The 25,599-nt window shown below is 46.2% G+C and overlaps 1 long non-coding RNA gene across 1 annotated transcript; it reads left to right on the top strand.

The window, feature by feature from the left end:
• The first annotated feature begins 940 nt into the window (after positions 1-940).
• On the top strand, positions 941-2,558 carry LOC144892787 (uncharacterized). Its single transcript, XR_013623942.1, has 3 exons — positions 941-1,005; positions 1,150-1,206; positions 2,463-2,558. It is a non-coding gene; the product is annotated as an uncharacterized LOC144892787 (long non-coding RNA).
• The last annotated feature ends 23,041 nt before the right edge of the window (positions 2,559-25,599 follow it).

Genomic DNA, 25,599 nt, shown 5'->3' with positions numbered 1-25,599 from the left:
GCCGTGTGTTGTGTCCAGGAAGGGTGTCGGAGTTAACTCCATTCAATGTACAATGTGCGCTGAGTGGGTTCACCAAAAATGTAGTGGTCTGAGAGGGTCATTTACCAGTGTGGCAGCTACATTCAAATGTAAGGTGTGCACAGAGGGAGCTGCAGATGGAGGAAATGTTGAGTTGGATCTTGGAGACGGCGTGAAGCTGGAAGGTGTGAAAACATTTTGCTACCTCGGAGACATGCTGAATGGAGAAGGTGGATCAGACTCGGCAACGGTTGCTCGAGTGAGATGTGCATGGAAGAAGTTTCGGGAACTGAGTGGCGTGCTGATGAGGAGGAGAGTGTCGCTGAAGCTGAAGGGAAAGGTGTATGCTGCATGTGTGAGAAGTGTTATGATTTATGGGAGCGAGACATGGGTAATGAACGTAGAGCAGCAACGAAGGCTGGAAAGGGTGGAAATGCGAATGGTTCGATGGATGTGCGGAGTATCGTTGAGAGAGAGGAAGACAAATGGTGAATTGCGAAAGATGATGGGAATATTGCCTGTGATTGATGCTGTGAAGAGGAACAGGTTGAGATGGTTTGGTCATGTGTTGAGGAAGGATGAAAGTGACTGGTTGAGAAGAGTGATGGGAATTAATGTAGAAGGAAGTAGAGGACGGGGAAGACCGAGAAAGACTTGGCGAAAGATGGTGGAAGAAGAAATGCGGGCAAGGGGGTTAACAAGGAGAGATGCAGAAAATAGGGCAAAATGGAGAAGATTGTCATGGGGACCGCAAGGCTAACCCCCGCTCTAGCAGGGAAAATGGCCTTAAAATGCATGTTGTTTAGCAATGAAACATTCAAATCTTCAAAAACAAAACAACTTTTCCTTTACTCGTTTCTCAAAAATGAAAAATCTCATTGCCTTGCCCTTGAATGTTGCTGTCTGATGTGTGCAGGTTCACTCGCTTCCCATATTAATCTTCTGAGGACATTTACAGAAAAAGAGTTGTGGTTTCCCATGAAGCAGGTGAGCTGAAGTTGGTTTCAGCCTCAGTGTAATATTCATGATGTGGTTTGAAATATGACAGAAAGAATTGCACTCAAAATTGTAAAATCTTAACAACCACAATCTGTGTCCATGTTTGAACACTTCATCTCTTCCTCCCCCCAGATGGCTGATGCTGTTGAGTACATGCACTCCCAGAAAATTGTGCACAGGGATATAAAGGTAACCAACTACACCAGTGCAGACCGTGATACGTTCTGCATAACACTCCAATGAAAACCATTTTTTGGTGGAGCAAAGGCAGGAATGGGAGTGGGAAGTGGAGGAGGCAGGAAAGAACAAAATTCATATTGTTGGGTGATGACCTACAATGGACGAAAAGAGGGGGGGATCTGTCACATATGGACCCTTTTTGTGTTCATCATATAATGAGTTAAACTTGAAATATAAATATAAAGTAAGATATCAAAATTAAATACCCAATCCAGCTCGGTTGTATTGTGTGAAAAATACAGCCCCCACTGTTGGAATTTGTGTTTAATTTTGATATCTCTATTCACGGCGACATTGTGAAGATGTTGTACATTTCCTCTTTGGAGGTTGCCCATTTCTCTGAAACTGATTGTCCTCTTGGTAGTTTATCCAAATTTAAGGAAACTCTCCTCAAACTCTCACAATTTAACTTCCTGACGTCTGGTAACCTCATCCTACAATCTCAATCTTGGATCAGAATCCACTTACACACACTCGGTTTTGGTCAATTGTCCATAAATGCTGTTCTTCCTCAACCTCCTCCACCGTGTTCAGATTATTACCTCATGAGAGGTCGAACACCCCGCTCCTCATTGGATTATCGACGAACTCATTAAAAGGCAATCCTGGGCAAGATCACGAAATTCTTCCTCTGCCTTTTCCCTGTTTCTGAACCCAGTCTTTCCCTGGCACATTTATATCACCCACAATCAGTACTCTTCCCTCACCACAATCCTTTCTGAATTCTAAATGAACCTTTTAATCTTACTTTCCGTCACCCCAAGAGCCTCATTATACGTGCCTAAATTGTCTCCCATCCCTAATCTCTATCCGCACAGAACACTCTTCATTCATTCCCTGCTTCAGATCGCTCTTTTTTGTTGATACAATGTTGTCCTTTTCCGAGATTGCGACGCTTCCTCCGATTTTCTCTTTCCTTTCACACCTCTACATCTTGTGACCTTCGATTCCTCTCATTTAGGCAAACAAAGTCTCACTTCCTGCAACTCTATCGTTTATACTCCTCGCTATCTGCTCTCGCTTCAATCTCCTCCATTTTATGTGAACTCATGACTGACATTGGAAGAGGATGTTTTTAAAAGTTTTCTCTTTCTGGAATTTTTTCCTGACTTCCCATCCCATTTAAATTTGCATCTTTCCTTCAACATAGTTTGTCACCAAATATGTTATATATTTTAACATATTGATTTCTGTTTATTCTCCAGACACAAAACGTGCTTTTCAGCATTAATTGGATCGTGAAGGTCGTCGACTTCAAAGGTGCCAGACCTTTTTTCACACGTGATGAGAAAATGTTTACCTGCTGTGGCACACGTGGCTATATGGCACCAGAGATCACAGCACATGGCTACGAAGGTCCCCCAGTCGATGTGTGGGCACTTGGTGTCCTGTTCACAAAATTATTTGTTGGACTTCAATTTGATGGACGAAATATTATTGAAGTGAGTATTGTTGAAAATGGTATCATGATCATGAATGTGCTGTGTAGGAGGTGCTGATGCGAATGGTGTGTTGTGTGAAGGGAGTCTTGAGTATTTCACATGCAGTGCCTTGAGAAGGTATTCATACCACTTGATGTTTTTCACATTTTGTTGTGTTACAGCCTGCGCCCAGGGGCATTGTCCCTATTTTTTTAAAGCCGTATTATATTCTACACATAATCTCTAAATAAACATAGCGCAATGTATACACTTTAAAAAATCTACCTTGGTCATTATGGGTGCCTTCTGAATGGGGGCCTGGCACGGAGGTGCCATAGGAGCCATTGTAAACCCGGCCCTGGAGCTCTAAACGTTCTCTGATATGTAGAATGTAGATCTGCTGGAATATGTGACAACTGGAATATAATTGAAATTCAGCATTGCTTGTTTTTGAGACTTTTTTCTATATCTGTGTATTTACTGCACCCCCAACATTTAACTTTTTTTGCAGATAAATAAGTGCGATTAATACACTGGAAAATACCTTAATATACAGTGCATTCAGAAAGTATTCAGACCCCCTTCATTTTTTTCACATTTTGTTATGTTGCAGCCTTCTGCTGAAATTGTTTGAATTCATTTTTCCCTCATCAATCTACACTCAATACCCCATAATCACAAAGAGAAAACTGGATTTTAGAAAGTTTTGCAAATTTATTAAAAAGAAAAAACTGAAATATCACATTGCCAAAAGTATTCAGACCCTTTGCTATGACACTTGAAATTTAGCTCAGATGCCTCCCATTTTGCTTGATCATCTTTGAGATGTTTCTACACCTTGATTGGAGTCCACCTGGGGTAAATGCAATTGATTGGACATGATTTGGAAAGGCACACACCTGTCTATATCAGGTCTGACAGCTGACAATGCATATCAGAGCAAAAACCAAGCCATGAGGTCGAAGGAACTGCCTGCCGAGTTTAGAGACAGGATTGTATCGAGGCACAGATCTGGGGAAGCCTACAAAAAAAATGCTGCTACATTGAAGGTACATTGAAGGTTTATTGAAGGTTCCCAAGAGCACAGTGGCCTCAATAATTCTTCAATGGAAGAAGTTTGGAACAACCAGGACTCTTCCTGGAGCTGGCCGCCCGGCCAAACTGAGCAATCGGGGGAGAAGGGCCTTGGTAAGAGAAGTGACCAAGAACCCGATGGTCACTCTGGCTGAGATCCAGAGATCCTATGTCGAGATGGGAGAAACTTCCAGAAGGACAACCATCACTGCAACACTCCACCAATCTGGGCTTTATGGCAGAGTGGCCAGACGGAAGCCTCTCCTCAGTGAAAGACACATGAAAGCCAGCTTGGAGTTTGCAAAAAAGCACCTAAAGGACTCTCAGACTGTGAGAAACAAGATTCTGTGGTCTGATGAAACCAAGATTGAACTGTTTGGCCTCAATTCGAAGCGTCATGTCTTGAGGAAACCAGGCACCGCTCATCACCTGCCCAATACCATCCCAACGGTGAAGCATGGTGGTGGTAGCATCATGCTGTGGGGGTGTTTTTCAGCAGCAGGGACTGGGGGACTGGTCAGGGTTGAGGGAACAATGAACGGTGCAAAGTACAGAGATATCCTTAATGAAAACTTGAAACAGAGCGCTCAGGACCTCAGACTTGGCCGAAGGTTCACCTTCCAACAGGACAATGGCCCGAAGCACACAGCCACGACAACGCAGGAGTGGCTTATGGACAACTATGTGAACGTCCTTGAGTGGCCCAGCCAGAGCCCTGACTTGAACCCAATCAAACATCTCTGGAGAGACCTGAAAATGGCTGTCCACCGACGGTCCCCATCCAACCTGACAGAGCTTGAGAGGATCTGCAGAGAAGAATGGCAGAAAATCCACAAATCCAGGTGTGCAAAGCTTGTCACGTCATACTCAAGAAGACTCGAGGCTGTAATCGCTGCCAAAGATGCTTCAACGAAGTACTGAGTTAAGGGTCTGAATACTTGTGTCAATGTGATATTTCAGTTTTTTATTTTTAATAAATTTGCAAAACTTTCTAAAATCCTGTTTTCTCTTTGTCATTATGGGGTATTGAGTGCAGATTGATGAGGGAAAAAACGAATTTAAACGATTTCAGCACAAGGCTGCAACATTTCACAAAATGTGAAAAAAGTGAAGGGGTCTGAATACTTTCTGAATGCACTGTATGTCGATCAGTGACAAAAGAAATCTCGATGTAATCCATTTTAAATTCAGCCTGTGACACAGCAATATATTAGAAAAAAGTCAAGGGGTGTGAATACTTTCTGACGGCACTGTGTCAGGAATAAGCAGCCTTGTCCTCGCTTTCCTCGCCCTCAGCCAAATAAACCCACATATACTGTACTTAATATCCAATTATTGAGCTGAGGGTTTATTTTTCAGCGAAGAAAAAACTTTTGTGTGTTTACACCATAACTTATTTGATGAATGAAAATGTATTTTGTTAGTATTGAGTCAAACCTTGGTTATGGCAGTAGTGAGTGCTTGTTTGGAATATGCTTTTTATGCAAATGTAAGTATTCGATTGCAACGATTGTTTCGGATTCGGTCACAAATACATTTGTTTTGCTTCTTTGCAGACGTCACATGACAAAACTGACTTCAATGTGGGAAACAGTTCACCAACCTTTGCAAGGGAAACATTGGTTTCCCTTCTGACTGCGATGCTTCGGAGGGATCCAATGGAGAGGCCCACTATGACGGTGAGGGAATGATACAGTTTTCAACTGCAGTATTGAAAATTGCATCAAAATGCAGTTTCTCACCAGTGCAGGTGATTCCTGATCGTGTTTATATTTGAATCCAACACATCCATTTTTTTGCAGGAGATTGTGAACCACACCTGGTTCAAGGAAAATGACCCGGTGGAATTTTTAAGGTAACCAGCACTCCTTTTTTTCTCTTTTTACATGTTCCATTCTTATAGTTTCTCTGAAAACTGGAGTCTCATGGAAGAGCATCGGATAGAGTACGTGAACATATAATAGGACAGCAGGGCAAGTCTTGAACAAAATAAACATGAACTTCCGTTTCCAGGTCCGAGTGCGTTCGACTTGAATCGTGCCATATGTCTTTCCAGTTTATCAAAGCTTAGGGTTCAGATGAGATCCGTTGTCTCTCCATGTTTGTAGCTCTGCCACCAACGGTGGGCATAGGTTATGTTGATGTCACCCCTGTCTGTCTATTTGTTTGTTTGTCTGTGAACAGGATATCTCAAAGAGTTGTGGACATATTCTGAGAAATGTGATGGAGAGATTGAGTGTGTGACAAGGATGAAATGATCAAATTTTGGTGAAGATTTGGGTCTGAGATTTTTGAAAGTGAGCTATGTCTGCAATCAAACAATTCCGTCAAAGCTATGTCCATCCATCAAAAATGAAGAAGAAGAACCACTAACTCATCGTGTTTAATTCTAATGCGTTCCAAAGGGTAATTCCAATTTGTTCCAAGGGGTAATTGTCAAGCTTCCTCGAGTGTATATTTGATTACAATGGCTACACTGCTGGTAGACTTTCAGTCTTGTTTTCTTCTTCACAGGAAACACTCACCTCTCCAAATATCCACACGTGCAACCACTCATGTAACTACAGCACCAACGCTGGTAACTTGCAGTGGTTCATGTACACCGGAGGCCTGTGAGGCCTCACAACCAACACGGAGAGAAATAAACCCATAAGAATTTCCCTTTATAACCCTGCAGAATTATCATTTGCAAGCCTTTACAAGCCTTTACAAACCCGTCAGAACTTCAGAATTCTCTAGGATTCAGGATTCTCGAGAACTCTCGATGAACCCAGGCTAGACAGCTCAGAAGTGAGTGTCGGAGCTTGGGACACAAAGGGGAAAGAAAAAAGTGTGGTTTAAAAAAAACTTTTTGGTGATATTCACTCCCTCGTTACCAGTTCATGCGTCTTGGCTTCATTGTCAATTGTATTTGAAGATGCTTGGTAGGGTAGCACACGGTAGTGGTGTTGGTTGCTGTCTAAATGTAGAAAACACAAATACCCGATGCAGTCTGATTTTCACCTCCATGACTGCACTTTTATTCTCACATTGTTTCTTATATGTGACATTTATTTGATGACAGCTTCACAAAATCTTTATTTTCTGCAGGAATGCTGAGCCTAAAGTGAAATATGAATCTGTTGAGGAAGAGCCATGTCCTGGTGAGTTTTGAGACTTAATCTTTTCACAAAATGAATTATCATCTCATTTACAAGTACAACTAGAAAGAGCAATCAGAGATTGCAGACCCTTGACCATGCATGTTCTGAGCCCTTGACCGCTTACGAAGGGATATGGTATGTGAACATTTGGCTGGCAAATAAGAAGACAAAGACTAATTGATGAAATTGATGTCTCATTTCCACAATGCACACACATCTGAACACGGTGATATTCTGTCCATTCATATTTTTCTGTCACAATATCTGTTTTATGTTCATTTTGACTCTTCTTTCCGGGATCTTCTCTCCGTCATGGTGAAGGTGATGAGAGTACTTTCAGTGATGAGGATGAAGAGTACGATGTGGGGCAGGTCGTGGTAAGAAAAACATTTGATTACCTTTTCACAGTAATTGCTCTGTTTAGGTCATGGATGCTTTCCTGAAAAGTGCGACGATTATCAAAATGAGGTAAATCAACACAATTTTTATGCCTCCGCCGACGAAGGCATTATGTTTTCAGGTTGTCCTTCCGGATGTCCTTCTGTCCCTATGGCCATCCATACGTTCGTGCATCCGTTCGTGAAAGGATTTCATTGCCACGTTAACTTGAGAAGGGCTGAAGGGATCTTAGTCAAAATTGGTGCAGGTATATATAATGAGTTAAAGATGAACTGATTCGATTTTGGGGTCACAAGGTCAAAGGTCAGAGGTCCCGTCAAGTAAAAAATCTGTCACTGTTCTAACTTGTGAATCGGTGATGGGATTTTTTCCAAACTTGTTATACGTATACATAATGATGCAAAGATGAAGTGCTTATACTTTGGCATCAAATGTGAGAAATTCAGTGATTTTGTGATTTTGGTGAGCTCACAGGTCATGCTAGGTAATAATGTGACATTTGAGAACAGCTGAATGGATTTATATCAAACATGGCACAAGTGCTGCATGTGTAATGATGTAATAATGTGGGGGTATTGGTCGATGTGACGATGTCAGCGGTGGTGGGGGGGGGGGGGGGGTGTTACGTGTTCCTCCCCGACCTCCTGGTTTGGGTATACCTCCGAACCCCGAGAGTAGCCACGGCAGAAAAATATATGATTCCGTGTCCGTAATCAACAGTGAAACCACACCAAGGATTATAAACGACCAGATGTTGTATTAAAAATCACACACAATAATAAAGGTACAACCAATAGCAATCAAAGTGCACTCAATATCTCTTAAGATGGTACCATCCTCAAAGGTAATCTCACTCACGGCGTTCCCAGTGAATGAAATAGAATACACCTCAATGTCTCTATATCTCAACGGGGACCCCGGCGAAGAGGCGATGAGGCGATGAGGCGAGGAAGGAGGTGAAGGCAAGGCGTGGACCGTCACGTGGTCCAAACCAACAGCACTGGCGGCGGACAGGGAAATCCCAAAGACGCGATCCAGACGTGCACATTCACCGTTCAACCAGCGAACCGCAGGGTAATCTTCAAACGCCGCTGTCGCGCACACACATCCCCGGCAGACGGCCGGAGGGCGAGAAAAGTTGACGCGTACCAAAACCTTTTTCGGTGAACGCAGCGCATGGTGCAAAATGGCGGACGGCTCTTAATCGAGCCGCAGCCTCTAGGCGAGGATTCTCCAGAACCTCTTTGCCGATACCTGACTATGCAGGCTTCTCAATACTCCAGCGATAACAGATATCACACGAAATTCCTTTCAAGGACTCAAAGTTCACTCGCTATGTACGCTTGACCACGCTCGGTACGGAGCTTCAAGACACCTTTTTTCCTATCTCCTCACGTCTTCTTCCTCTTCTCTATCATCGTCTTCCGGTGCTCGATCCCGTTTCCTGTCTCGTTTTTCCATGAGCGCTTTTAACCTTTTAACCACAATACCCATTTCCCTTAAACAACAATAACCATAATCGCCATTTCCTTCAAACCCCAATAATAATAATAATAATAATAATAAATAACCAGAAATGTTTCAAGTGGATGAAAACCACAACCACGGAAGGGACGAATCCGTAACACTTCCCCCCCCCCCCCCTCAAGAAAGAAAGTTTGAACACCGCGAAAACTTTCTTTACAGGCAAACTCTTGAAACCAACAAAGGTAAACTCACAACCCAAATCATCAATTCCCGTGAGCAACAATACTCAATATTCCCCAAAAATAAAGCAACAAAACTTCGAACAACCCACAGAGATTGCCAAAGTTAATTCACTCTGGACAAAGCGTCAGCAACGACATTGTCCCTGCCCTTTACATGTTCAATTTCCCAGTTAGACTCCTGCAAAGCCAAACTCCATCTCATCACCCTCGGATTTTTTTACTTTTAGTTTATTTTGAATGAAGGTTAAGGGGTAGTGATCAAAATCCAAAGTCAAGCAAATCTACAGCACTTTTCCCTGGGAGGCCGAGCTGAAAGCCAGGTGGTTGGGTGGTGAGGCCTGGAAGTATTCACTACATGGACGCCTTTAGGAACGTGGAGTTCACGGTTAATCCGTGTAGGGAAGTTCACTACATGGACGCCTTTAGGAACGTGGCGTTCACGGTTAATCCATGTAGGAATTTTTGCTCGGCTGCTCCGCAGTATTCAGTGCTTCAACTCTTTCTAACTTTTGTAATAATCACGGTTGGACCGCTTGTCACTGTAGTCACGTAAATAGCTGTCTCCTTCTCAGCCACTACCCTGATAATCCTTCCTTCGGGAGCTGCCGTAACTCTGGGAGCCTCCATAATAATATCGATTGCGGCCACCACCAAAACTACTACTCCGTTGTCCTCCTCTGTAGCCCCCTCGACACCTATGAAATACCTTCCCTACTGTTATGGTCCGACCCTCCAACTCCTTGCTATTCAGATCCTTTTCTGCATCTCTGGCGTCCTTTGTGTTTTCAAACGTGACAAAGCCAAACCCTCTTGACTTTTGTGTCTCCCTGTCTTTTATCAGCAGCACTTCCACAAGCGGTCCATATTTGCTGAAGGCAGACTCCAGAACATCTTCCTTTGTTTTGAAGTTCAGTCCCCCTACAAAGAGCTTGCCAATATTGCCTCCATCCCTGACTTGCGTGTGCTGACACTTAGTTTCAGGGTACTTCCTACTAGGCTTTTCAACAAACATCGGGTTACCAGAAACTTGACCACCGGCCAAATCATTCCCGATAACAAAAGATACTCCCTCGACAGGAAGAGTGGCTTGTAAACCTACGGTGACCGGTCCTGACACCAAATCAGACTCCAAATGGATGACATGAAGTGGAGCTCTAACACAGCCACCAATCCCCTGTAAACGAACACTATCACCAGTTGCCGTCTCCTCTGACAATGGCAAAATGCCTTCAAGCATAAAAGATTGATGTGCTCCTGTGTCCCTCAATACCCTAACAGGTCTCGGGTTAGTCGAGTCTCCTTCCAGTGACACAAACCCCTCTGAAATAAATGGTTGGTAACCCTTTTGAGGGCGATTTCTCACATTTGCCATTGCATTCGGAGTTGTACTAGTCGAACTCCGCTCCTGATTTCCCTTTTCCAGAGCATAACAGTGGGACATCAAGTGTCTAGGTTTATGGCAAAAAGCGCAAGTAGGCCTGGAGGAGAACCTCGTGGTCTGCCTCGAGCCCCCCGGAGGATACGTCTGCCTTAGAACTGTTGTCTTCGGATTTCTAGAAGTCGTGGTATCAGAGTGGTCCTCATAGTCATCTTGAGGCCGCCCCCATGAATTTTCGTTCTCCACCCCTGATGTACCATAGCTCCCCTGGCTAAGTCTAGGCGAGTAGTTAGGTTTGTGGAACCCCATCCTGTGTGTTAAGGTATAGTCATCTGCCATGGTTGCTGCCTCATACAACTTTGGTACTTTCCTTTCCTCCAGATGTACTTTAATGTCCTCGTGGACACACTGTTGGAATTCCTCCACCAGGATCAATTGTCGCAATAGTTCGAAGTCTTTCCCAACCCCTTTTGAATCACACCACCTATCAAACATGGTTTCTTTCATTCTGGCAAACTCCACATGGGTCTCACTCTCCCTCTTCCTGGCATTCCAGAATTTTTGCCGGTAAGCTTCAGGGACCAATTCATAGGCTTTGAGAATGTTTTTTTTCACTATCTCATAATCTGCACATTGGTCAATCGGTAAAGTCGAATAAATATTTTGAACTTTACCCATCAGAACACTTTGCACTGAAATGGTCCAGGACTCCTCAGGCCATTTTAGCAGTTGAGCCACTTTCTCAAAGTGTGAAAAAAAATTGGCTACCTCCTTTTCATTGAAGGGTGGAACCAGCCTCACATGTCTGCCAACATCCCAGGTGTTCTGACTAGGTGTCGAACCAGTCGGCATGGATGGTACCTCTCCCCGTTCTTTCCTTAAATCCAGCTCCTTGAGTTTAATTTCCTGCTGAAGCGCCATTTCATGGTCCTTTAACTCCCTTTCGGCTTTCCTCTCCTCTGCTTCGAGTTCCCTTGCAGCTCTCCTTTCCTCTGCTTTTTTCTCTTCTCTTCTTTCTTCGAGTTCTCTTTCAACTCTCCTTTCCTCTGCTCTTTCTTGTGCTTTTTCTCTTCTAACCTTTCCTGGAGCTCTCGTTCCTGTTCTGCTCTTTCCTTTTCTGCTTTCCTTTCCTCTACTTTTAACCTTTCCTGGCTCTGCAATTGCATCTCCAGTTTCCGGAGCTCCACATTTTCTTGTTCCTCGGGTAACCAATCCAAGGCTCCCTCTTCCCATGTTCCTTGTCCCACCAGCGATTCTATCACCAATCTCTGCATCTCTGCTTTCCTCATATTTGTTCGAACCTCCAAGCAAAAATGTCTGGCCAATACCAAGAGGTCCGATTTTAGTAACGCTCTGAACTGTGCCTCACGAGGGGTCGTTGCAAGCTTCTCTGCGTCAAACTCCATGGTGACTATTGTTAGCACCTGTTAACCCTCACACAATAAATTTAAAAACACCAATTTTTTGGGGGGAAAAAATTGGGAATGTTGGAAAAAGTTCCAAATTTGGGAATTCTGGGAATGTTAGGGGATTCTTTCCCGTACGAAATTTAAGGAATATATATATATATTTTTTTATATATCCCGGACGAAGACCCAATTTCGAGCCCACGAGTCAATTGGACGAGCCCCCAATTTCTGTTACGTGTTCCTCCCCGACCTCCTGGTCTGGGTATACCTCCGAACCCCGAGAGGAGCCACGGCAGAAAAATATATGATTCCGTGTCCGTAATCAACAGTGAAACCACACCAAGGATTATAAACGACCAGATGTTGTATTAAAAATCACACACAATAATAAAGGTACAACCAATAGCAATCAAAGTGCACTCAATATCTCTTAAGATGGTACCATCCTCTAAGGTAATCTCACTCACGGCGTTCCCAGTGAACGAAATAGAACACTCCTCAATGCCTCTATAACTCAACGGGGACCCCGGCGAAGAGGCGATGAAGGAGGTGTAGGCAAGGCGTGGACCGTCACGTGGTCCAAACCAACAGCACACTGGCGGCGGACAGGGAAATCCCAAAGACGCGATCCAGACGTGCACATTCACCGTTCAACCAGCGAACCGCAGGGTAATCTTCAAACGCCGCTGTCGCGCACACACATCCCCGGCAGACGGCCGGAGGGTGAGAAAAGTTGACGCGTACCAAAACCTTTTTCGGTGAACGCAGCGCGCGGTGCAAAATGGCGGACGGCTCTTACTCGAGCCGCAGCCTCTAGGCGAGGATTCTCCGGAACCTCTTTGCCTATACCTGACTATGCAGGCTTCTCAATACTCCAGCGATAACAGATATCGCACGAAATTCCTTTCAAGGACTCAAAGTTCACTCGCGATGTACGCTCGACCATGCTTGGTACGGAGCTTCAAGACACCTTTTTCCCTATCTCCTCACGTCTTCTTCCTCTTCTATATCATCGTCTTCCGGTGCTCGATCCCGTTTCCTGTCTCGTTTTTCCATGAGCGCTTTTAACCTTTTAACCACAATAACCATTTCCCTGAAACAACAATAACCATAATCGCCGTTTCCTTCAAACCCCAATAAGAATAATAAGAATAATAAATAACCAGAAATGTTTCAAGTGGATGAAAACCACAACCAGGGAAGGGCCAAATCCGTAACAGAGGGGGAAGGATGCCGAGGTGCGCTTACCTGCACGAGTCCACCCAATGTAATCGACCCTGCAATAAATCCACTCAAATGACACAGGATATAAAATGTATGAATAAACATGTCCAATGAAAGAAATGCCGGTGACAAAGAAAATATACGATAAACTAAATTCCTAAATTGGAGTGCCCGTAAATACAGACCCAAATACAGACGAGGGATAAAATAACTGAAAATAAATATGTGTCTGTGTGCACTTGACTCTGAGCGTCTCCGAAATCTCGTCAGAAATCGTCAGACGCCTTGGCGGGAAAACGCACGTTCGTTGGCGCTCAGCGCGTGGTCGGGTAATCAGGCCTCGCTGCCCGGTGCGTTCACTCCTGGCCTCGTCGAGCTGCAGCGAGCAGGCAACGCCTATCCACTCGTCGTTCTTGCTTGGGAAAACCGCAGCTCTTCCATCTCACGACCTCCAGCAAGATGTCCTAACACGACCGTTCACAATGAGATTCACAACAAAGAGAAGAACCAGAAGGACGTCGATGCGGAGAGTGATAAAAGTGCGATGCTGAGAGAGACCAAAATGCAACCGTTCACCAACAAACTCCGAAACGAGAAGGCGCAAGAGGAGACGTCGGCACACTTTTGTTCACCACCAGACCCAAACCGAGAAGGAAGAATGTCCGCCGTTCCACCTACATTGTATGCGTGGCTCTGACGTCATCCTTGCCTGCTTCACCAATCAGCGAGTCCCTTCTTACCAGTCCTTGTGCCAATCAAATCCTGGACCAATCACTGACCTTCAGGGCGTGTCTCATGGCCCTGCCTGTCCTGTGTGCTCACCAAGTCGGGGTAATCCGCGGTAGTGCTTCATGCCTGGCTTCCGGTTAGTTTTTATTTAGCGTTATTAATTAGGGTGTCGATTGCGTGGCTTGACCACAGTTTGTAGTGCTGTGTCATAAGGAACAGAGGAATAAATTACCAAGACCATTCCCTACAGGGAATAAATTTACCCATAATCCCTCACTAATTAACTAGCCCCACCCCTCTGATGGGGACAAAGATACAAGCTTACACGACAGTCCAGTCTACACAATTTTCCTACTTATTACATGGGGTTTCTTCTTCTTCACGACAATCGGATCATATTACCGACACATTCTACCTGAACTAAAGTGATCACTGCTTACCCTCCACAAACGTAACAGTACTTTGCGATGTAGTATGGCATTTGTATCAGTCTTGTAAGTTCCAAAAACGTTCGAGAATAAAAGGTATGGCTTATAAAGCAACGTAAGTGTGAGTTGCGGCGACGGAAGTCGGGTATTGCTATAATTGCGTGACGACATAATGGGTGGTGTTACTCTATTTATTTATAACTAGGGCATGCCCGTACGTGGGTGCCCGTTCCTTGCCAAAAAAAAAAAAAAAACGCTACCCGTACGCTCTACCCCGCCCGTACGCCCGTAAACAAAAAAAACAACGCTCTTCGCTTCCGCCCTTCGCTCTGACTGAATTGGGAGAAATAATGCGCATAAGAAATCGAGAAATTATTATTTTCTCCGGAAGAAATCGAATTACGAACCGTAATGGCGCACGCGCTCGGCTCGCTCTCACAACCGCAACAACGCGTTCTGTGATTGGCTGCCGGAAGTGCAGTCTTCACTGTCCGGAAGGTCGCAAATCGCAGTTACGATGAATCGCAAATTAGTTTTAATTAGTTTTAAAACATAGTTTAACGGCAACATAGTTTTCCAACGTGAAATAAATGAATACGCTCTCAAATGTGCCGTCCGAGGCAGAGTCTGTTCGCCACGTTCGGCACACGTGATAGCTCGCTGCTCTCTGATTGGTTGAATCGTTTTTTGGACATAGCTCGGTAACTACTTCTCCGATTAATATGAAACCTTGAAAAGGCACATCCTCGGGTCCCCAGCAATATACCTGGCAAGTTTCAAGTATATCGGACCGGTAGTTGTCGAGAAACAGCGGTCACAGACAAACATACATACATACATACATACATACATACATACATACATACAAACATACAAACATACAAACATACAAACATACACACAGAGATTACTGGAATTATAGATAGATATCAATTATTTCCTCCTTTTTAGTTCCCATGAGACATCTTACAGTCGTTGATGTGAGCTGGCAAGCCTGGGTTTGAATCTCAGCCCAGCTCTAAACTGTCATTCTTGTGTTTCATAGGCAGTGTGATTCATCAATGTGTTCATCAACTTGTCCCTCGGATTCATCAACTCATCCGTCGGATCGATGTTAAACTGGTCAGCCATATGTTGGAATTAGTTGTAGGACATTAAAGATCCCACGGTGTTCTTCACAAAGAGGAGGCAAAATATCGCTGGCACCCTGCACACATTGTGGAACAACATTGTGGCCAAATATATGCTCTGCCTCGAGTATGGGACAATGGGACATGAATATGATTGTTGTGATTATCGGGTTGATATGAAATAATCACACTAAAATACGCAATTTGGTGTCTGTCTGTCTGTCTGTCTGATGATTTTTTGACTGCGATACATTCCGTAGTTGCTTATCCAATCTCAACCAACCTTGACAGGATGACTGAGGATTACACAATGAAAGTTGTAGCGCATTGATTTGCCCCCCTCCCCAAGAGGGGTTTCTCCCCGAGCGGGTATTTCCCGCCATTGCCGTCAATGGGCTTGCATGTTGAGGTGTATATTGATGTTAAGTTAGTTTTATCGTGGCATTTTTTCCGAGGCAGCTTCTAATAATAAAAGTAATGATAATATTAATAGCATAATATTTATGTTATGACAAAACAATATTAATACCAATAATATCCCACCTCCCCAAGAGGTTTATCCTCCTTGAGCAAACGTCGAGTCAACATTTATAAATACGTTATCATGGCATTTTCATGGGAGCTACGGCCTCTACCGGAAGTAAAAAAATATAATAAACCACAAACACGTTTGATTAGCTTTTTAAACAGTCGCTAATGCTGTTGACACACTAAATTAAGAAATTTGGAGGAATCACGACATCCGTGAGGTAAGTTTTACTTACAGAACTGAGCGAAGATCTACGGTACTCTATCCACCCCACAAAGGTCATGTTATGTTGGGGAAATAACATGACCCTTCCTGGCACTAACGTGGCGGGCGTTTTTCGAAGCGAACTTTTGAAACTCGCTCCTGCTGTTTACCACGAAACTGAAAGGGAAGAAGCCCGGGTTGTGCTCCTTTACCAAGCAGCTAGCTAGCGTTTGTCAAGCCAGCTGTTCCTTAAAGGTTTGGAATGGCGTTTTTGCTTGAACCACTTTGCGATCTCTCCACAAGAAACTTGGGAAATGAACACACACCCAATGTTTTTGAGACCAGACCATAGATCGTCTGTAATCTGTATACCCCAAAGAGGATATTATTATCCTTGCCAGAGTGTCGAGGGTATTGCATTTGTGTCCGTTTGATACTTGGCCACAAATTTGATGTTGATCACTCCCCAGTTTGTGTGTGTGTGTGTTTGTTTGTCTGTCCGCTAACTTATACTTACCTACAGGTCACAATTTCAAACGGATCTTCACGAAACTTAACCAAATGGTAGGGTCCGTGGTTCGACAAAATCGTAAATATTTTTGAGGTCAATAGGTCAAATGGTCAACATAGGACAAATGTCAACCACTTTTTTCAAATTACTAAAATCCTCAATTTTCATTTGATTGACTTGAAATTTGAACATGATTTTCATATCAGTGAACTGAATTCAATCACCAACTATTTCTGAGATCAACATCGGCCAAAAGGTCAACATTGGCCTGAGGTCAACTACTTTGTTTCTAATTTCTAAAATCCTCAATTTTTATCCGATTCACTTGAAATTTGAATGGGATTTACATATGAGCTAATTGAATTCAACCACCAACTATTTTTGAGATCAGCATACGTCACAAGGTCAACATAGGCAAAAAGGTCAGCCACTTTTTTCATATTTCTAAAATCATAAATTTTCATCCGATTGACATGAAATTTGAATTGGATTTTCATGTCAGCGAATTGAATTCAACCACCAACTATTTTTGAGATCAGCATAGGCCAAAAGTTCAACATAGGCCAAACGTCATCAACCATTTCAAATTGCTAAAATCCTCAATTTCCATCCGATTTACTTGAAATTTGAATATGATTTGCATATCACCCTATCGAAACCAACCACCAACTATTCTTGAGGTCAACATAGGCAAAAGGTAGGCTAAATTTAGAATTAGGCCAACATAGACATTGGCCAAATTTCTAAAATTGTCAATTTTCATCCAATTAACTTAAAATTTGAAGACGATTTGCACATCAGGTCACATAATTCAACCACCAATTATTTGTGAGGTTAAAGGATGCTCCCCTGAGTGCCATTCTACTTTGTTGTCTTTTGCCATGTGTCGCTCTGTGAGTGATTTTTCATTTGTGGGTTTGTTTGTGTGTCTGTTTGTCCGCACAGAATAAATATGATTTTCTCTGCAACTGTTGGTCCGATTGACAGGAAAGTTTCACCAACGGTGCACCTCCTCCTGTATAATTTATCATTATTGTAATTATGACGTCATATGTCTTCATATGGGCGCCATCTTGGAAAAACCGAAAAACGCTCCATATCTCCGAAAGCGCTGCATCGAAAAAATTAAGACATGGCTCATGGGAAAGAACTCTCCATGCGGAATAACATATTGTGTGTTATGTCGGTAGGGTAGGGGCATATGTAGATTTAGGTAGATCTGAATAGGTATCATGCTCTGTTGCGAAGAAGAAGAACCATCTCGATGGAAATAAGTTGGTACCTGTCTTGCCGAATGTCGGATTAAGTGTATAGTTGTGGTCATACAAGGATGATCGTGTGCTCGGAAGAGTAGAGATTATGCTAATTCCCCCGTGTGTCCAAACTGCGATCTGTCCTTTGTCCCTCATGGCAATACATCACATACATTAGTTAGGCCCATTAGAGCATACAAACAAATTAATTAACTCCCCTCTCACAATGACTGACCGGAAGAACCAACAGGAAGCCAGTTCGGGGCACCACCAATGGAGCCGCATCCAGCCGCATCGCCAGCTTGCATGGCAAGCAGACATTGCACAGGCAGGCCGAGAGCCACGCCCTGGAGAGCTCTTGATTGACAAGGGGGAGGGGCGAGCAACAACTAGACCACCGATTGGCAGAGTAGGGGGAGGACTTGTGATTGGTCGGAGGAGAGGCAGAAAGCTTCCCCGTGATTGGAGAGCAGGAAGGTGAGGGACGTGCCACACTGATTGGCCACTGACCGATGACACGACAGCCAATCAGTGCATAGGGCGCAAAAGCATTACGAAGATGTGGCGCGTTGATTGGAGGAGAAGCGCCGGTGAAGTGTAAAGGCGCGACGGACAAGGAAACGATGCACTGGTTGGTGGAGAGGAGAGCTGACATCAGAAGACCGATAGTAAAACCTCTCGCTCACCGGCATTTTGAACTCTTCCCTTTGCCCTTCTCGCTTTGGCTGCTTTTCCTGCCCGGACCTCACTTCTGCTTTTACCTTTCGTTCCCAGTTGGACCTTTCCTTTGTGAGCCGCGAATTGCCTGCGTTAAGACGGACGTCAGGGAAACGTTGGAACGCCGTCGATTATCCTCCCTGGCTTTCACAGGCGAGCGAGGCTTGCCGCTGAGCGGGCTCGCCCGGCGCTCGGTGAGGCCTGGCGGAGCGTGAACACTGGAGCCTGGACGATTCCTGACGGACGCTACATCCAGACACAGATTAGCTCGCATGCACAACATGACAAAACGTTAATTTTATTATTCTTTCCATTGTGTGTATTTGAAGTGAGGTGTGCGGGATCCCGATTTAGAACATATTGTTACGGACACGACTTATTGAGATGTTATGCTGGGCCGAGCGGAATGGCCGCCGTGTTCGCACAAGTTACCCGATTACACTCGAACGTTGACTAAGTCGCGCTATGCTAAATCAATGAAGGAAAGGACACAACGGCTGGGTTAAATGACACGACACCAGGGGTACAGTTCTCAAGACCTCCGGAGGAGGTTATAATATGGGTTTGCAGAACGTTTAGATTACACTGACAAGAGGTACAGCATAGAAAGGTGGGCACTTAAACACGGTCTTATCTTAGCCCCGACAGACCACAGATAAACGGGACAAGACTGACTCACACAGGGATTGATGGCAAGGAGGGGCAGGTAGTCGATGGCTCAAGGTGCACCTTGGCTCAGGGGCAGAATCGACCCGGTCCGGTCCAGAGATGCGGGAGGTCTCTCTCAGCGCTAGGAGGTGACGTTCTTTCTCCAAGCTGGGGGCGCATCTGACGTCACCTCCGGTAAGTGGCTGCGTATATCCAGCGGGGAGTGACACGCCCTCGGCTCGTTAGCTCCGCCCCAGATGGAATCGGTCCGCCGCTTCTTATTGGGTGCGGGGGGGTTACCAGGCTCCGCCCTTGACGAGGAGCTGACAGTCAGCCCCTGCGTGGTAACCCCGTCGGAGCACATGCTCAATGGCGGCTAACCAAGCCGGAGTGAGGACGCCCACTCCCCGCGCCGCCGCCGCGCCACCCCCGCTGTGGTTGTAGTTGTTGTTGTTGTTGTAGTTCCATGAGATGATGGGAGGATGCGGAGATGAGGTTGTGGGGAGGTATTGGGAGGTCCTAAACTCACTACTGGTGCCATACAATCACATTCTGGTGCAACGAAGAGTCAGAATTAATGGAAACGAGTCCTTAACTGACATAGACTAAGAATAACTAGCAAGATGTCCGAAAGTTGTCTACGTGAGATGCGGTGGACCTGGGCACGACATTTAATGGGGGAAAAAGGGGAAGGTCGGTTCTACAGAGTGTTGTTTACAGACAATGGGACTAGGGAATGGGGGATTGGGGATAGTTGGGGAGTATTGGGGAAATAGGGGAATATTTACAAGCGGATATGGATGGAGGCCAAATCCCATATCCGCAACATTGCACCCTTCTCTACCTCGGGGCGGCCCGACCCGATAAATTTTTACCTACGTTAGTGTGGCACTCAGATGTAGTTCCCTCTACTATTAACTCAACCCTGAGTGCGACAGTTTTACAGATGTTCACAAATGAGTAAATATGTCCCCCTGCGACGTTGCACCCTTCTCCTCACCGAAACACACCCACAGGATAACCGAATCGCGGAAAGAATCCTCAAACTAAACATACAGCCGGCAGGGAGCATTATTTACACAAGACTGATATTTACACTACGATCCAGGACCTGTTTTTGGAGGAACACATGCAGATGTTATGCATAGAGAGCGCACGCATGCCAGCATCGATACACCAACCCACTAGTGCCCTGTGGCCTTACGGCCTTTAATAATGTGCAGAGCACCCCATCCAAGCACCAAAAGCACCACCCCATAATGTACAGTCAGCACCATCCGGTGCACCAATAAAGTGTTCAACAATCACCGGTGGTGTCGCAGCCGGCCGATGTTCTGCCGCTGGTCTTGCCTTCCTGTGGTGTACTTGGCCTTCTGGCTTCTTTCAAAAATAAAGAAAGGCGCCAACCGCGTCCATTTCTAAATTGTGGCCGTCAGGGGGCCAACTATTAGTGGTTCACCTGTATGGCATAGGTGCCACGTTGACCAATAGGTCCATCCACGGGTGGTGCTTGCCCGCAAGAGAACTGCGGTCCATGGTGGGCGGCCACAAAAATTGCGGTCCATATGGTGTATCGATCCCGGCAGCAAGCAGCGAAAGTGCAGGCCCACAACTGCGGAGCCAGCACCTCTCTCTCCTCTCTCTCTGCCCCAAAGCCAGATCCTCGGAGGTGGGAGACAAAAGAATAAGACAAGTGAGTAAGGTGGTAAGGGCGCAAAAGTGCACGCAATACAAGGTGATGCACACTGGGGGCACATGGGAACCAGGTGAGACAGGTACGTTCCTACCGTACGCCCCCCCTCCCCCCACCAGGTAACCTACATGGCCCCTCCCTTACCCCTTACTGTATCCACAAAACACAACACTACCCATAAACATCTACTTTACAAATCAACAAACGTCCCTACTGTCTTCCCCGTTCCTCCCATAAACCAAATTCGTCTTCTCTCCCTCCTAACCAATCAAATTTGCCATTTCCAACTCTCATCCCAATTTGCCATCTCCAACTCAACATCAAAATTTGCCATCACCAATTCATCATCAGTCCCTCCTAGGGAGGGAGAGATGGAATCACCCCAATGTCTTATCCACGTCGTGATGCGTCTCACCAATCCAACAGCAATTCTCACTTCCTGCAACACAGAACAAAGGAACACAGGTGTGGAGTCATCATCATCACCACAGGTAAGTGGCTGCGTATGGTGCGACAGGTTCATCAATCCTAACTATTTCCTAAATGACTTTAACAACTTTACATTACCCGGGGTCTTTCTCCTGCCAAACCATTGGCCCTCTTACACTATGGGTTCTAAAAACCAATTCCCATTGACCAAACTGTGGTGCTTTTCAATTTGGGGTCTCACTCCCCCGATTCATCTCCCGGTGCCCTCGCACAATTTCTGGGCCGCGACGTGTAGCTCTCCCAGCAGGTCTACCCACCTGCACACCTCCACCACTGTAGTTGCCTCCGAGCTTACCTGCTCCTTACCCTAACCTAACTACCTGGGGAAGGCCCTCTGGCGCTCTCCCCACTCGGTGCCCTCTCTGGCACTGGGCTACCCGGGTCCGTCCTCCGGATCCTCGGGCCCCACTGACACTAACGGCTCCCAGAGCCCACCTGCGGCCTCACCTGGCCGACATCCTCACAGTGGTGGAGTGCCCAACCAACTACACACACTAACAGGCTACACGCCCAGCCGTTTCCACAACACTAATGCACCCATCCGCAATACCATTCTGCAACCGCACCACAAATGCCAATATCCAACCACAATTTACCTATACCCTCTACCTAACACTTACACTACCCGCCCCGGGTACTCGTGAAAGGGGTCCACTCTTCCCCCATCCACACCTTCGCACCATGCACACCACTCCGTACCACTTACTCCAACTCTCTCCACACCACCTTTACTTGCACACCTGTGCTCTCACACCTGGTGCCACCTGCACCCTTCTCTCCCCAAGCGCATTCGCGCTGATCCACAACACTCACTACTCATCCACTGCTCCACACACCTGTCCAGTTCTCACACAGCATCATCTCATCTAACTACTCCCCTCTGAAACTTGCGCTTCCCAGTCGTCCCTTTAAACTATTGCGCTCCCACGTCATTATCATCCACCTACCCTCTCTACGTCCCCAGCTACCTGTCCACTGTAGCTACCTAACCTTAACGTTACCTAATGTCATCTTCTAGTGCCCTACACACAATATAACCTAACCCACCCGGGCTAGTTTTCACTGCCATACACCCCATAATCTATTGCGCATTTGCCCCACTATGGGAAGGGATGACAGAGTTGCCATCCCACCACATCGGGCATCTCCCACTACCAATTTTGCACATCAAATTTCAACAAATCAAAAATTTGCCAATCGCTACCCATCATCTACCCATCATCTACCCATCATCTGCCAATCATTACTGCCACTCCTTTGCCAATCATCAAATTTTGTTTTTCTCTAATTTTGGGGCCAAAACACTAACCTCATCACACAGTCTACTCACTAATGCCTCTCGGTGCGCCAATTCCTGTCCAAAGCCCGGCTTCGTAAAGCCGAGCAATGAATGCGGGTTGTTTGGTGCCAGCGGCTGGATACGTCCCGCATTCGGTGCAGGGAAGGAGGTTTACCCGGCCCGAGACCCCACACACCATCTCGGCACGGAGCCATCCCATGGCCCGACCTCGACCTGCCGGAATGCCTCAACAAAAAGTGGTCGCCATGACGACCCTTCCTATCGGGCTGCCCGCTCCGCCTAGTGGAGCACGGACGCGGCCGTTCAAAGCGAGGCCCGGCACGCACCGAGGGCCCGATTCGGCTAAAAGTCGCTCTAACCTTTAACCCGGTTACCGTCGATGCTTCACCTGGATGCTTACATGCATATGCTACCCCTTGCTTGCTCATACCTTTCCTTACACACCCAGGTACCCTCATTCCGCTCACCGACTTGGTCACACACCTGACCACCGAACACCTTGGCACACATTCGTCGCTCGCACACCTCACCAACACACCTCTTCGCGCCCCCTCCGCGGTCACCTCCTCTGTGACAATCACAGGTGTGCTCTCACTCGCACACCCAACCACGTGCCTCACTACCAATTCCAGCGTGCATTCCCACTCACGCTCTACCATTCCAGGTGTGCATCCTTCCATTCCAGGTGTACATCCTCGCTCACCTGTCACAACCAACTCACGCTCCTTGTCACTCTCACTACTCTCACCTCCATTCTTGACAGCGCACTCACCCTTACTCTTGACAGCGCACTCTTTCCTCATGCACCCGTCCGTTACACACCTCTCTCGCGCACTCTTGCGCACACTCTCCCGTCACACCCTCTGTAACACTCACCACAGGTGTGCATTCTTCCTTGCCTTTGACAGCGCACTCTTTCCCCATGCACCTGTCCGTCACACACCTTTCTCGCGCACACTCTCCCGTCACACCCTCTGTAACACTTACCACACCGCGCTTCCATGTGCTCCCTCGCACACGCGCTACGACCGACTCACTCGCGCCAGCACCCTCACTCCTTGGCACGCACTTTTTCCTCACACACCCCAGAGTCGGACTTTCTTGCACACCTCCTTTTTCGCACACCAGACCTGTCGCACACTTCACCAACGGCCTCTCACGAACACCCGGGTCCATCTCGACCCCCAAGCTTCTTAAATCCCCTGGCGCATCATACGCACGACCATATTGGTCACCACTTACACCGGGTCCTCTTTCTCTTCGCTTCTCCTCCATCACCTGCGAATCCCTCATCCGGTTAATGAGCACATCATTACGATCCGAACACAGACTTTGGACCAATTCTTTTACTTCCTCCTTTATCTCTTTCTTATCCTCTCTCCGTCGCTTCTTAATTTCGCTCACCCCTTCTTCCACTTCTTCTAATTTCTGCTTCACCTCCTTCATCTCCTCGTGCGCCCCTTTAAGTTCTTCCTCTAACTCCACTTTATTTTTTTCTATGTGCTCCCGCACCTCCCGCTCTTTAACCTCCATCACCTCTACCACTTTGTTCATTTTCCTCGTCAGGTCCTCATGTACCGTCTGACACTCTTTTTTAATTACCCCTACGTCCTTTTTCATCTCCTTCTGTGTCGATTTTAAACCCTCTATTACCGCTGTGTTCTTCTTTACCTGGTCCCCCAACTCCTTTTGTCCCACTGTCAGTTGTTCTACTCCCAGCGTCAACTCCTCTATACCCCCTTGCAATTTTACAGTCCCCTTTCTCACCTCCTTCTCCATGCGCTCCTTACAGTGCCTCACCTCCTCGCGCACTCCTCCGACCTCCTCACTCACCCCTCTTCTGATCTCCTCTCCCATCACTTGCATCTCCTGCCCAGATGCCACCCTCATCTGCTCCATTTCCTCCCTGTGAGCATCCAGTTTAGTTTCTACCCCCATTCTGACCCCCTCTATCTGCTGCCCCATTTGGTTAACTTCCCTTTCCGCTTGGTCCCTCATGTCCCTCAATTTGCCTTCCATACTGTTTTCTAACCCCTCTAACCCCTTTTTCATCCCTTCCATTTGATTCTCCTGAACGGCCATTCTGTTTTCTACCCCCATTAACCCCTCCTGTATTTCCCCTAATCTATTGTCTAATTTCCCAAATTTCTTGTCTAATCCCTTAAAATTATTGTCTAACCCCTCACCGGTACCCCTCGCTTCGTCCCTCATTACCCCCATTTGGCCCTCCAATCGCTCACCCTGAGCATCCATCCGGTTCCCCATTACCCCTAATTGCTCACTCTGCAGTTTGAGGGACGCCTGCATTTGCGCCATAAATTGCTCCATGAGGGCCTGCATTTGGGCCATCCCTCCCACTTGTGCAGCGGGTGCGGCCGCCGTAGCTATGTGCGAGGCGCCATTTTGCGCGCCCGCAACCTCGTGCGCGACGACGCCATTTTGCGACCCTGCTACCCTCACTGCTTCGCTCTCCTCATGTCCCTCATTTTGGTCCTGGATCGACCCTGCCTCACTCTCCTCTACCGGAACCCAGCCGTCTTGGTCTGCCATAGCGCGACTTTCAAAATTCGGGTTTTTTTTTTTTTTTTTTGTAAAACACAATCAAATTTCGCTGTTATAATTTCGAGCGCGTGAAACGCGCTCCGGGACCTATCCCACTTCCCGACACCAATTGTTACGGACACGACTTATTGAGATGTTATGCTGGGCCGAGCGGAATGGCCGCCGTGTTCGCACAAGTTACCCGATTACACTCGAACGTTGACTAAGTCGCGCTATGCTAAATCAATGAAGGAAAGGACACAACGGCTGGGTTAAATGACACGACACCAGGGGTACAGTTCTCAAGACCTCCGGAGGAGGTTATAATATGGGTTTGCAGAACGTTTAGATTACACTGACAAGAGGTACAGCAAAGAAAGGTGGGCACTTAAACACGGTCTTATCTTAGCCCT

This window comes from Myxine glutinosa, chromosome 7 (assembly GCF_964187855.1).
Source record: "Myxine glutinosa chromosome 7, kmMyxGlut1.1, whole genome shotgun sequence".
NCBI classification, from domain to species: Eukaryota; Metazoa; Chordata; class Myxini; order Myxiniformes; family Myxinidae; genus Myxine; species Myxine glutinosa.
This window is presented reverse-complemented; position numbering and strand designations above follow the sequence as displayed.